Source organism: Sminthopsis crassicaudata, chromosome 3 (genome assembly GCF_048593235.1).
Source record: "Sminthopsis crassicaudata isolate SCR6 chromosome 3, ASM4859323v1, whole genome shotgun sequence".
Taxonomy (NCBI): Eukaryota; Metazoa; Chordata; class Mammalia; order Dasyuromorphia; family Dasyuridae; genus Sminthopsis; species Sminthopsis crassicaudata.
In genome coordinates this window covers 63,316,203-63,330,336 of record NC_133619.1, presented here as the reverse complement: position 1 = coordinate 63,330,336, position 14,134 = coordinate 63,316,203, and positions in this window count along the sequence as shown.

Sequence of the window (14,134 nt, the reverse complement as noted above, 5' to 3'; positions counted from 1 at the left end):
ACAAAAATTAGGGTCTTTTAGACCGAACTCCAAAGGTTAACCTCCAATTCAGATGGGGTGATCCATGTCCTCACATTGACTTAGGCCACCTCCTTTGGGTGAAAATGAAAGCAGAGTTTGGATGACTCTTGTTCATTTTGTCAATGTCCGAACTCTGCTAAACCCTTTCAAATTCAACGTTGCCCAGCTAGCTAAGAGAGGAGTTCTCATTGGACTACTCAGAAGCCCACAGATTTTTCTCAGTCCCAAATTTTTGCAGCTTGTAAGGAATAGATTCACCTAGCTTATCTAGGCTTCATTAATGCTTAATTTTCCAGACCTGGCTGGATAAGGCTCAAAAAGGACAAATCTCCAAAATGTCATTCTCCAGGAGAAAGTCCAGGAAGACAGAAGGCTGTGGGGCCCCTGGGAAGAGAGGTGGAAAGGGGGAGGTGGGTGGGGAGGGGGGGGTAGGAGCAGTCAGACACACCTGGTTCATTCCATTCCTCTTGCTCATTTAGGAGGAAGCTATGGGGCTGGGCTCCCCCCCCCACTCCCAATCCCTCCTCTGCCTCATTGGTCTAAGAAGTGGGGGAAGAGAAGATATGGGAAGGATAGAGTGAGGATTAGGTAGGCTATTACCATTTTAGCAGGATTTTATACTATTATACTCCAGAGTTGTCCATTACCTCTGTGTCTCCCTCCATCTCCTGGATGGGCCAACCCCTGACTCCAGACCCAAAGAGGACATTGAGCTAATAATACCAAGCAGCTGGAATAAGGAAAAGTTAAGGCAGAGATTCATAGGAGAGTGGAGACAGATATAGTTAGAGATATAATATGGGAAAGTACCAGTATTATTATGCTGAACATGATACAAAAGGAGCTAATGGGTCACAGTGGGCTACAAAGCTATTGGTTCAACTGTCTTGAAGTAAATTAGGAATCCTTACTTGAAAAAATGAGGGGGAGAGAGGAAGTTTTTCACTGGTGGGATTAGGGAAGTGATGTGTCTCACTCATCCTCGATCTGAGTTCAGGTACTGGCCAGGGTCCTGAGGCCTGGGCTAAATCCCACAACAGAAAAAGTGCTATGGAAAAGGTAGAAAGCAACTAGAAGGGACTCATGGTGATGATGAGGGGCAAGACTAGGAGGAGTTAGGCTTATGTAGCCGAAAGAAGGAAGGCCAATGAGAGACTGAATGAACAGAGTCTGAAGGTTATTAGAAAAGTGATCTAGGAGTGAGAGGAGATGGAAGAGGCTAGATGCCAGCACAAATTTATGAATAAATGGTGGGAGTAGGGGGAATAAAAGGAAATTACTCTGGTGAAGTGATAGACTTTCTGTGGCTCAGGATGTTTTAGTGAAGGGGAATAGCTTCCTGTGTTTCCATATCCCTCATCTGACTGAGAAGCTATGTTCATCCTCCCAGGCAGCAAGGAATGAATAAGATGACCTTTGAAAGCCAGTCAGACCATGGCATGAACTGGAGAATAGAAGAAAATGAGAGGCGAGTTAAGAAGTGGCAAATGAGGCAGTGTGGCATAATGGTGGAATCTTGGATTGACTGAAGATCTCTTTGACTTTAGGAAAAACATTTAACCTCTCTGACATTCAGTTTGCTCACCAGTAAATTGAGAAGGTTGGTTGGATTAGATGATGTCTAATGTCCCTCCTAGCTCTAAGTATGACAAGGTATACATCAAACTGAAGCTAAAGTGGAGACATGGAATTGGAATTACCAAAAAAAAAAAAAAAAGAAAAGAAGAAAGAAAGAAAGAAAGAAAGAAAGAAAGAAAGAAAGAAAGAAAGAAAGAAAGAAAGAAAGAAAGAAAGAAAGAAAGAAAGAAAGAAAAAAAAAAGAGGGATAAGGCTCTGGGACAGAGAACCTGGAATGGAATAGAAAAAAGCTTCCCAGACCACTCTTAGACCTGGAAGGACAGGATGAAGAGAGCCAGGAGTAGAAGGGCAGAGGTCAGAGAAATATCTTGAATGCAGCTGAGGGAAGGAATCGGGAGAAGAGAGAGTTAGTAGGATGCCAGGGCTGCAGAAGGGAGGCAACTGCCTGCCATTAAGGAGAAGGAGGAGTCACCCCCCTTCTTTGCCCCCCCAACTTAATCACCCCACAGCTGAGCCCCCAAGGGGGGGCCAGAGCCTTTCATGTCTGGAGCTGGTCCGGGATACCCCCTCCCCCCGCCCCCAGCCTCCCCAGCTCTGTCCCCCCCTCACCCCTTTTCTCATGTGGTTGCCGGCAGCTGCTGCGGTCGCCCCAGCCCCTGAGCTCTGGGCACAGGGATTTTCCAACAGGGGAAAAAATGACTTAATGAGAGTGGGAGCTGGGGGCGGGAGGGACAGGTCCCTGTAATCACAGCCTCGCTGCAGGGCTTGCAACACCCCCTCTCCCATATACACACCTCCCGGGGGCCCCTCCCTGGGCACCCCCTAGCTCTCTCCAGGCTGGAAAAGGGGAGGGGGTCTAATTTTTGACTGTGACTCTTCCTCTTCCTCAGGTGGGGAACAAGGGGGTCCTTCCCTTTCCATCACGAGCAATGATATCCTATCAAAGGATAGGACTCCCGAATTTAATTTTCGATGCCATTTCAGTCCTATCCAAAGTGACCTAGAAATCTTCTGGCTACCTCCCACCCCATCGGACTCGAAGGGAGGGGGTGTCCCTCCGGATGCTCGGGTCAGGAAGTGGAGACTCCATCCTGGAACCTGGGGATCTCCTAGGCAGTTGCGCACATCAGCGACACCCCAGTTGCTGTGGTAACAAGGGCAGCCGACAAGCTTCCCCGGGGCAGGGAGGCTCCTGCCACCCCCCCCACACCCCCAATCTTCCCCTCCCACCCCAGCCTCCGCTGCGGTGAGCGGGGGTGGGGGTGTGCCGTTGCCATGGCAAGGGCTGAGCCAGGAGGGCACATTCTTCCCCAGGGTGGGGGCGGCCCCAGGGACACTGGAGGGAGGGGGGCGAGGCGAAGGAGAGGGACCAAGGGCGGAGTCCAGAGCAGAAATCCAAAAGAGAGGTGCCCCCAGGACAGTGTCCTCCCTTCCCCCAACTAGCCAGCTGTTTCGGGGACCCTGCTTTGAAGAAATGTCCATCGATTCCCCAAGAGTAGGAGACCTTCTCATAAGCTCTGGAGTAAAGTATTCTCTCCCTCCCTCGGTCCCCGCCCCCAGCCTCCAGCCTCTGCTTCCTCGCCACCCCCTCCCCCTCCTTCCGGTTTCCCCATGTGCTTCATTATGTGCCCTTCTTTCTGTCCCACTGTCCCCTGAGGAGGTGACCTCCTGACCACTGCACGCGACGGGTCAGGCCGCTCCAGCCGCGGCCTGCGTAGAGGCGAGCGCACCCACCTCTGGCCTCCCCCCTCCGAACTCCTCCCCATCCCCACCCCGGCCAAGCAGAGCCACAGCTGAGACTGCGGCCCTGCAGCCCTGCAATTAACCTCCCTCCATCCTCCACTCCCCGCCACCCCCCTCAGCCTCCTCTCAGTCGCCCTCCGCTGGGCCGGTAGGCACCGCCAATTACAGCCACACAGCAGCTGATTACCCGAGGAGCCGGGGGCAAGGGCGGGGACAGAGTCTGGGAGGGGCCCGGAGACCTGGGGGAGGGGGAAACGGGGGGAGGGGGCAAGTCTTAGGGAGGGGGTCCTAGGGTCGTTCCGTTTCCCCCGCAGCTCCCCACTCCCCTCCGCCGCTGCCCCGCCCTTGCCATTGTCCCCCCCCCCCCCCCCCGTCCTGAATCTGAGCTTCTGACATCCCCCTCTCCCCCAGCCCCAGCAAAGCTTTGCTCCGATTCCAGCCTATCCAGAAGCAGCCCTACAAGGTGACAGCTCGGAGGCACGCTCCCTCCGGGGGCTCCTCAGTTTCCCTCCTGCCTTTGATCTTGGGGAGAAGGAGCGGAGGGATCGGGGGAAGAAGAGGTTAGCATGTGCTTATGACAACGGGAGGGATGGAGGGCAGGGGAAAGGAGAGAAAACTATTACTGAACTAGGAGACAAAATCCCCTTTTAGGTCGGTCCCTTCTCGCCTCTTCTACAGAATGAGGGGCTTCATTCCCACCCACCTCCTCTCACTTTGTTCCCCTTCTTCCCTCAGCCCAACCTGGATTTTTTAAAACTCAGGGGATAGTCTGACTTCCTGGAGATGTCCTGAATAAGAAAGGCTCGGGGTGGTGGAAGAAAGTGGGGGTGCCTTAGCATCTCCTCTATCTCGATCCCTACTTCTCCATTATTCCCCGCCTCCTTCACCCCCCCCCCATGCAGTGCCCCAGGAACTCTGGTCCTCTTTCCCATCTCCCGCAGTCCAGCTGTCCCACATCTGGCCGGCAGCTGGGAGCCGCCCACTTCCTACTTTTGGGGAGAACATGCCCTCTGCTGGAGGCCCTGAGAGAGGAGGGATTGGACCAGGAATAGAATTGTCTCATCACCCGCCATCCTTCCTTTCCACGTACTCCTCCCTCTCCAGTTTCTCTCATTCTCTCTCCTGAAACCTAAATGCTTCTCTGATCTCTACCTGCATTTATCCCCCAAGAGTATTTTTCTGTCTGTATTCTCCCCCCAAATAAGATACCGTTGCCTATCCTTAATCTTTCTCAATGCTATCACCCTGATCTTATATTCCGTCTCTTTTTCCTCATTCATACCTTTTTTCTTTTACTTCTTACCTCCCCCCCCCAATCTTCTGTTCTCTTCATTTCAGTCTGAGAACCATTCTATCTCCAGTCAGTTTACTGAGACCATTTCCCTTTTAAAAATGGGATGGAGATAGGCCAGTTTAAAAAAAGGGGGGATGCAGATAGGCTAGTAAAAACCCCCAACAAAACAAAAAATTATCAAAGCAAGTCAGTACATTCTCTTTGTCATATTGTTTGGAAGAGTTACCAGTAGAATGGAGAGGTTAATTGAGAAACAATTTTGTTGAAACTTCTACTACTTCTGTTCTCACCAAGACTAACTTTTGAAACATTGGTTCTATATTTGTCTCTGTTATACTTTATGTGTAATCCTGGTGATCTTTCCTTAGGCTTCAGTTTTCTTATGTGCAAAATAAGGAGTTCCACTAAGACCTAATAGTCAGTCCATCTGTCTATACATCCCTATCTATATATCTATCATCTACTTACCTACCTTTCTTTCCTTTTTCTTTTTTCTTTCTTTTTTCTTTTTCCCTCCTTCCATCCCTCCCCTTCCCTCCTTCTCTCCCCCTTTTCCCCTTCTTCCTTCCTTCCTTCCTTCCTTCCTTCCTTCCTTCCTTCCTTCCTTCCTTCCTTCTTCCTTCCTTCCTTCCTTCCTTCTTCCTTCCTTCTTCCTTCCTTCCTTCTTCTTCTTCTTTCTTTCTTTCTTTCTTTCTTTCTTTCTTTCTTTCTTTCTTTCTTTCTTTCTTTCTTTCTTTCTTTCTTTCTTTCTTTCTTTCTTTCTTTCTTTCTTTCTTTCTTCCTTCCTTCCTTCCTCCCTCTCCTCCTTCCTTCCTTCCTTCCTTCCTTCCTTCCTTCCTTCCTTCCTTCCTTTCTTTCTTTCTTTCTTTCTTTCTTTCTTTCTTCTTTCTTTCTTTCTTTCTTTCTTTCTTTCTTCTTTTTTTCTTTCTTTCTTTCTTTCTTTCTTTCTTTCTTTCTTTCTTTCTTTCTTTCTTTCTCTTCTTTCTTTCTTTCTTTCTTTCTTTCTTTCTTTCTTTCTTTCTTTCTTTCTTCTTTCTTTCTTTCTTTCTTTTTCTTTCTTCCTTCCTCCCTTCCTTCCTCCCTTCCTCCCTCCCTCCCTCCCTCCCTCCCTCCCTTCCTTCCTTCCTTCCTTCCTTCCTTCCTTCCTTCCTTCCTTCCTTCCTTCCTTCCTTCCTTCCTCCTTCCTTCCTTCCTTTGTTTCTTTTCTTTCTCTTACAATATCAATTTAATTAAAGTTATTAAGGGCCTACAATACAAAAAAGCACTGTGTTAGGTGCTAGGTATACAAAAACAAAAATGAAACAGTACCTGACCAAATGGATACAGCATGCATATAGAGAAGTATAATTAAATATAATTTAAGGAACAAGAGAATACTAACAACTGGAATAGACGTCGTGGAAGAAGTGGCATTTAAGTTGAGTTCATCTTTTCTATTTATATTACTATCATCTTGGCTAAGGTCTTTTTCAATTCACAGCTGGATTTTTGTAATAGTCTTCTAATTGGTCTCAATTTCTCCATATTCTGTTCTCTTCAAATAAAATAACTGCCCAAATAATTCTCCCAATGTACCAATAAAATAATGTCTTTCTCCTGCTCAGAAGATTTCAATGACTTCCTTGTGCTTAGGAAGTCTTACACTTGGGTTCAAAATACAACTTTATAAGTATAATATTGGAAAGAGTCTAGATAGCAATATATTTGAACACAGATCCTCTTGACTATAGGGCCCATGCTCCATCCACTGTGCCATCTAGCTGATCCTCTGATATATACTGACTGTGTGTCTCTGGACAAGTCTCACTCTTTTTTTCTTGAAACCCTCTTTGGTTTTGTTGTTTTAATTATATATATATATATAAATTTTCAACATACATGCAAAGATAGTTTTCAACATTCACCCTTGCAAAATTTTTATATTCCAAATTTTTCTCCCTCCCTTCTCCTCCCTTAGATAGCAAGTAATCCAAAGCATGTTAAATGTATGCAATTCTTCTATACATATTTCCACATTTATAATGCTGCAAAAGAAAAAATCCGATCAAAAAGGAAAAAATGAGAAGAAAAACAAAAACAAAAAGTGAAAATACTATGTTGTTATCTATATTCAGTCTTGACATTTCTTTTTCTGGATGCAGATGGCTCTCTCCATCACAAGTCTGCTGGAATTGGCCTGAATCACCTCACTGTTAAAAAGAGCCACATCCATTAGAATTGATCATCACATAATCTTCTTGTTTCTGTATACAATGTTCTTTTAGTTCTACTCACTTCATTTAGCATCAGTTCATGTGAGTTTATACAGGCCTTTCTGAACCATCCTGGTGATCATTTTTTATGAAACAATATTTCATAACTTTCAAAAGCCATAATTTATTCAGCCATTCCCCAACTTATGGGCATCCACTCAATTTCCAATTCCTTGTCACTATAAAAGGGCTACTAAAAAACATTTTTGCACATGTGGGTCCTTTTCTTTATAATTTCTTTGGGATACAGGTACAATAGAGACTGCTGGATCAAAAGGTAAGCACAGTTTGATAGGGCATAGTTTGCATTTATACTTTTGTGACAACTATAAAGAGAGTAGTCCAAACTCCTTTTCAGTCCACTCAGCAGAATGAATTGTATGCAATCATTCTAGCTCTTATTTATTATCCAGGAGATATAAATATAATATCTGATATGGCCTATTCAGTAGGTGTGGTACAAAGAATTGCCACAGCCCAAATAAAATTTGTAGCCTCTAATATATATCAGTTCTTTAAGGAACTTCAAGAGCAAGTGAGAAAGCATCCAGGTAAGATTTATATCTTGCATATCCACTCTCATAGTGGACTTCCAGGTCCTATTTTTGATGGTAATTCAAAGGCAGATAGCCTTCTAACCATGCTGGCCAATACTCCTTGATTTCAGGAAGCACAAGAATCTCGTTATAAATATCATCAGACTGCTCAAGCTTTACATTTGCAATTTGGAATAATAAGAGAGGAAGCTAGGAGCATAGTAAAAGCCTGTATAGCTTGCACTCCTTTCCATATTCCTATTCTCCCTCCAGGGAAGAACCCTTGTGTTTTGAAACCTAATGAAATCTGGCAAATGGATGTGACACATTATAAATCTTTTCGTCGTCTGTCTTTTATCCATGTTGTGGTAGACACTTTTTCAGGAGATTCACTTTTGCAATACCAGCAGCAAAAGAGGCAGCCCGAGTGGTCACTGAATTCCTTATATAAGCATTTGCAATTATGAGTGTGCCACAAGCAATAAAAACAGACAATGGACCTGCATATACTTCTAAACATTTTGTAAATTTTTGTGCACAGTATTAGATTTTACATAACACTGGCACACTTTTGAATCCTCAAGGACAGGCAATAGTAGAGAGGAGAAACAGAGACATTAAGATGCTCCTCCAAAAACAAAAGAAAAGGGGAGCCATGGGTAACCCTAAAGAACTTCTAAATCTAGCTCTTTATACTATTAACTTCTTGATTTTTGACAAAGATGCACTGGCTCTGGCAGATAGGTTTTATAACCCACCGGAAGGATAGTGTCCAGTGCAAGCAGCTCCACTATCTTTAGATAATCGCCAAATGATGTGGAAAGACCCAGAAAGTGGTGAATGGAAGGGACCAGATAGGTTAACTGTTTGGGGGAGAGGGCTTGCTCGTATCTTCACAGTTTGAGAAGGAATCAGATGGGTACCAATGAGCCACATTCACCTTGTTCATCAGAGAGAGACGGAGCAGACCCTTGAAACAAAGGAGAAGACCCAAGAAACATCAAGTGGTTCTGTTGCTGATTGTGCCCACCACTGAAAGAGCCTGGCAGTTATGGTGTTTGACTCATGGACATCAAAAATTGTTGGCCTTCAAAATCCTCAGGAATCATTGGAATCTCTGAAACATGAAAAGATTGTTGTAGGACTTGAAAACCCTCAGGAATTATTGGATTCTCTGAGACATGATAGGACTGTTGTAGTACTTCTAAACCCTCAGGAATTATTGGATTCTCTGAGACATGATAAGACTGTTGTAGGACTTGAAAACCCTCAGGAATCATTGTATTTTCTGAGAAATGATAAAACTGTTGCAGGACTTCAAAATCTGCAGAAATCATTGGATTCCCTAACACATAAAAAGACTGTTGAAGGACTTCAAAAATTTGTGGGGATCATTGGATTCCCTGATACATGAAGCAATGGACAGTAGATGGGTTTTGGGCTATCTCCTGGCTATTGAAGAAGACGTATGTGTGACTGTTGTTTACATACCCTCCTTCTAGGATTTCTGGAAATCTTTTACAACACCATGTTGATTATATTGTTTGTTATATCACTACTTACATCTACAATTCATGTTTGTTACACCACATTGAGCCTGCATTGGCTGTGGGGAGAGTCATCACTAATAGCCTGTGCGTTATTGTTATGTGCTTGTGTAATACCTCCCATGATGATGGGTTTGTGCATACCTGTTTCTAATAAGATCCTTCAGCCCAGAAACTCACTAGCAATCCCCACTTCCCTTTGGTGCTTTTCATCTCCCTTCCTGAGATGTCAGGGAGGGTGTGATTACCTTCTTTTTGGAGTTCTTACCTTCCTGAGAAGTCAAGGATAGCATGACCACCTGTGTTCTAAAACAAAAAAAAAAGAGGGAGGTGTAAGGGGCTGAAACTCTTGAGTCAATGTATTGAGGTTGGACAATTGAGGCTTGGACTTGAGGCTAATTACTGATTGGACAATACTCTATAAGAATATGCTTGGAAAAATGGCCCTTCCCACTATCCTGTGCTGGCCCAATCGTTTGGTGTATACAGAGAATTATGGGAGAGACTAGGAGGTGCATTGAGGCTAGCAAGGGTCACTTCTGCAAGAGAGACAAAGAGGTGAGGTCGCAGAGATCCTATGCATCCACTCTCTTCACTTCTACCTTTAAAGACCAAGAATAAAGACTTTGCTTATCCTAACTCCGGATGATTCTAAGGTATCCAGGGTGCTAAAGTGGTCGCCACAGAATAATTCCATTGAATAAACAAAATAATATGTCAGCAGGGTCACAAGTTGGGTGAAGCAAGGAATATCTCTACATAAGATAGACAGGCTTCTCCTTAATTTGGGCAGAAGGAAATGGTACAAGCTATCATAGTTAGTGACCTAAGTGGTCATAAGATGATTATCTGCTCCATTTGGACAAGTGATTGATCCAGAGGTACAAAAATATTATGGTGGACTTTCCATGTAGTTGTCACCACTGCCAAGCTGGGTTTGGTCATCATCACAAGGCAAAATAAGGATGGAGAACCTTTAGTTAATTTCCTGTTGTTAAGCAAGGGAACTTAGAATCTACAGCTCACAACTCTGGGATCTTATATATAGAACTTTGATATGATTCTATCAAATTGATTAATACTGATTGGAATGGAGTAGGGATCCAAAAAGAATTATTTATCTCACATACTGAGACAAGGATAAGTAGCTAGATTTATAGGCCAATTTCAATAACTGCATATATAAAAATTTTAAAATAAAGTAAAAAAAAATTTCACATTCAAAAATTTTGTCATGATCAAATTGCATTTATGTCAGAGAGACAAACATAGCTCAATATTTTAGCATAATTAACCATATACTCTAATATTAAAGTGAATCTGTGCTCTCATCCCTCTGTGTATTCTATCCAACAATGATCAGAAACACTCCATCTCTACATATTATTCTATACCTATATTCTGTACAACTCTTGTTTATGTGCTCCCATAACTTCATCATAGGCTATCTATCCAACATGACAATGGAGAAGAAAGGGTCTTTCTGAATTTCTCTTGATGTTGTGAAATATCAGTGAATACATGGATTTTCTGTTAGTGTTCTTAAATGGTAATTATTTCTGAAAATACTTGTTTAAGTATTGAAATACAAATTGGTTAGATATTTAATTAAAAATGTTTCTTTAAGCATATTTTTATTTCCCTCCCTATTCCTCAGCCATGAGCTTCATCACTTGCCTGGCTCTCCATATCATAGACTATGGCATGGAAGTTTTAGCCCTTTCATCTTTAGAACCTCAATTTTTCTACCATTCCAATTTTGTCTGCCATATTTGAAAGGCTCCAGTCATGATTCACTTCACTCCCTAAAAGCTTCTCATAGCCATCTTCTCTACACCTCAACAAACATATTATCATCACATATATACCCTTTCCAAACACTATTATATCTCCAGTTTTGGAAGTTATGATCAAACTAGCTCTGTCATTGTTCCTGGAAGAGATGTGTCTGATTCCCTATGGCCCCATTCCAGAAATTCATCACATTTCATTCACACTTCCTTATGTGTAGTATCTCCTCCTATTAAAATATGAATTCCTTGAAGACAAGAATTGTCTTTTCCTTTTGTACTTGTATCCCTAGCATTTTTATATTGTGTTTGACACATAGTAAGCACTCAGTAAATACTCTTTCATTTATTAATAATTTTCATTTCTTTTGCTTTGAACTACCCTAGTGAGACTTATGATGGTTTTTGCCCAAGAGGGCAGAGTAGAGGGAGCATTCAAACCAAACTCTCCCAACATTCTTTTTTTCTTTTTTACTAAATAATATTTTATTTTCCCTCAATTACATATAAATGTTTTCAGCATTCATCTTTTTATAATTTTTTTTATTTTCAGAACATCTGCATAATTTTCAACATTCATCCTTGCAAAACCTTGTATTCCAAATTTTCCCCTCCCTTCCCCCATTCCCTTCCCCTAAATGTCAAGTAATCAAACATATGTTAAACATGTGATTCTTCTATACATATTTCCACAATTATCATGCTGCACAAGAGAAATCAGATCAAAACAGGGGAAAAAATGAGAAAAAAACAAATTTCAAGCAAACGACAAGAAGAGTGAAAATTTTATGTTGTGATCCACACTTAGTTCCCACAGTTCTCTCTCTGGGTGTAGATGGCTCTCTTCATCACAAGACCATAGGATCTGGCCTGAATCATCTCATTGTTGAAAAGAGCCACATCCATCAGAATTGATTTCGTATAATCTTGCTGTTGCCATGTTCAGTGATCTCCTAGTTCTATTCATTTCACTTAGCATCAGTTCAGAAAAGTCTCTCTAGGCCTCTCTAAAATCATCCTATTCAGCATTAATTTTAAAAAGGTTTTGAATTCTAAACGTTTCTTCTCCCTTCTCTCCCCACCCTTCCCAACATGGTAAGCAATCTGATATATGTTATACAATGTCAAATCATGTTAGACATATTTACACATTAATCATGTTGTGAAAGAAGAAACAGAACAAAAGGGAAAAACCATGAAAAACAAAAAAGAAAAAAGAAAATAGTATGTTTTGATCTGCATTCAGACTCCATAGTTCTTTCTCTGGATGTGAATACCATTATCGATCATGAGGCTTTTGGAATTGTCTTGGATCATTGTGGTGGTAAGAAGAGTTAAGTTAATCATAGTTTGATTCTATTACTGTGTACAATGTTTTCCTGGTTCTGCTCAGTTCATTCAGCATCAGTTCATAACAGTCTTTCCAAGTTTTTTTTTTGAAATCTGCCACCTCATCATTTATATTCATATTATATTTCATTACATTCATATACCACAACTTGCCCAATTGATGGACACTCCCTCAATTTCTAATTCTTTGCCATTATAAAAAGAGATTCTACAAATACTTTGTACATGTGGGTCCTTTCCCCTTTTTTATGATCTCTTGGAATACATACCAAGTAGTGAGACAACTTTAAAATAACTTATCAAATTGAATTCTGGGGTGATATAGCCAATACAATTTTAGATTAAGTAATTTTTTCCAACCCAAAATAATTTAGAAGATTGAAAGGAAAGGTTTGTGACACTGGGGTTGGGCCTAGCTGAGAATTCAGTGTAATAGCAACAACATCCATGAGACAGGAGTCTATGGCAGGAGCTATAGTTTCAGGAGCTTTCATTGTTCAGAGATGGTGCAGACTGCACAACTGGTTAGAAAAAGATTTTAGGGAATGCCTGTGCTGACACAGGTTGCAGGAATGGGTGCTATTGGGCAATTCTATTGTCACCCGGCTCTGGGTTTCAGTTCCAGGATGGAGAGGAGCATTAACCTTCATGGTTTCAAGGGAGCTGGGATCATACTTAGGTAAGGACCAGAAACACAGACCAGGAGAATAGGTCCAATGTTGCTCCTTGGATCACAACTAAATACAAAAATATTAAAGACCCCCTCAGAACTGGCTGTAAAAACAACAGATAAAAAAGTCCAAAGCTTGGAAAAGCAAATTTTCTTCTTGCCAGGTGAGTAGAACTCAATTCTAACATAACATCAAAGCCAAGAAATAACCTGAAAAATGAACAACCAACTCAAAAAAAGGAACTTTTCCACAAAAAGCTACTATGGTGACAGTGGAAACTCAAGACATAAACTCAGAAGACAATGATGTGAGGAGATTCTGTGAAAATGGCTGGATAGGTTAAAAAAATTCCAAGCTCTCCAGATTTCCTCCACAAACAAAATAAAATAGCTCCTCAGGGTGCACATGAGTGGCAAAATAAACTAGAGTTGAGATAGAGTAGTAGTCTTCCTGAGGCAACTGGAGAAGACCCAGAGAATGACACCAGGACTGAGGTTCTGCCTTAGAGAAGTGAAAAATAGCTCCAAACTATCTTTTCTGAAACAAACAACAAGCCCTGGGAACAGTTGGGTTGGATAGTGACCTCAGTCAGGTCCACAGAAATTCTCATCTTAATGACAATGTTTGGGAGGAAGGTGAGGAGGGTTAGACATCTGGACAGATAAAGTTCGAAGAATCCTCAATGCCGAGGGATGCCAGGCTCAGCTATACTGTCAAGACTCTCTAGCAGTTGAAAGTGAGAAGGAACCAGCATATGCTCAGTGAGTGCGGGAGCAGTGGGGTAGGGATGCTGCTGGTTGTGAGCACTTACAGGAGGGTGGAGTTCTTGGTTTCAGTTCTAGGCCAGAAGGAAGGACTGAAGGTTACAACCACTGGAAGGTACTCAGGGAGCAGGAGCATTTCCAGCAGAATGTGTCTGGGGGTCCTAGCTGTGCTTTGGAGGGGAAAAAGTGATGAGATTGAAACCTCAAAAAAAAAATAACAGCAAGAATATGAGGTCAGAGACACCATCCCTCACATCTCAGGACTATAGGTGATTATAACAAGCTGCTAAAAATATAAAAATAAAAATGAATAAACAAGGAGAAAGAATCCAACCATTGATAGCTTCTATGGGAATAGAGAAGATGGATTCATTTTCAGAGTAGCATACTGAAGCAAAAAAAAAAAAAAACCTCTCTTATCTCAAAGAATAATATCAAATGTTCACCTGCTCAAAAGGAATTTTTGGAAGAACTTAAAAAGAACTTTAGAAACCAAATAATAGAGACTGAAGAAAAATTAGCAAAAAATAACAACAATCCAGGAAAACCAAGCAAATTATAAAAGAAAGTCAACTAACTGGAAAAGAA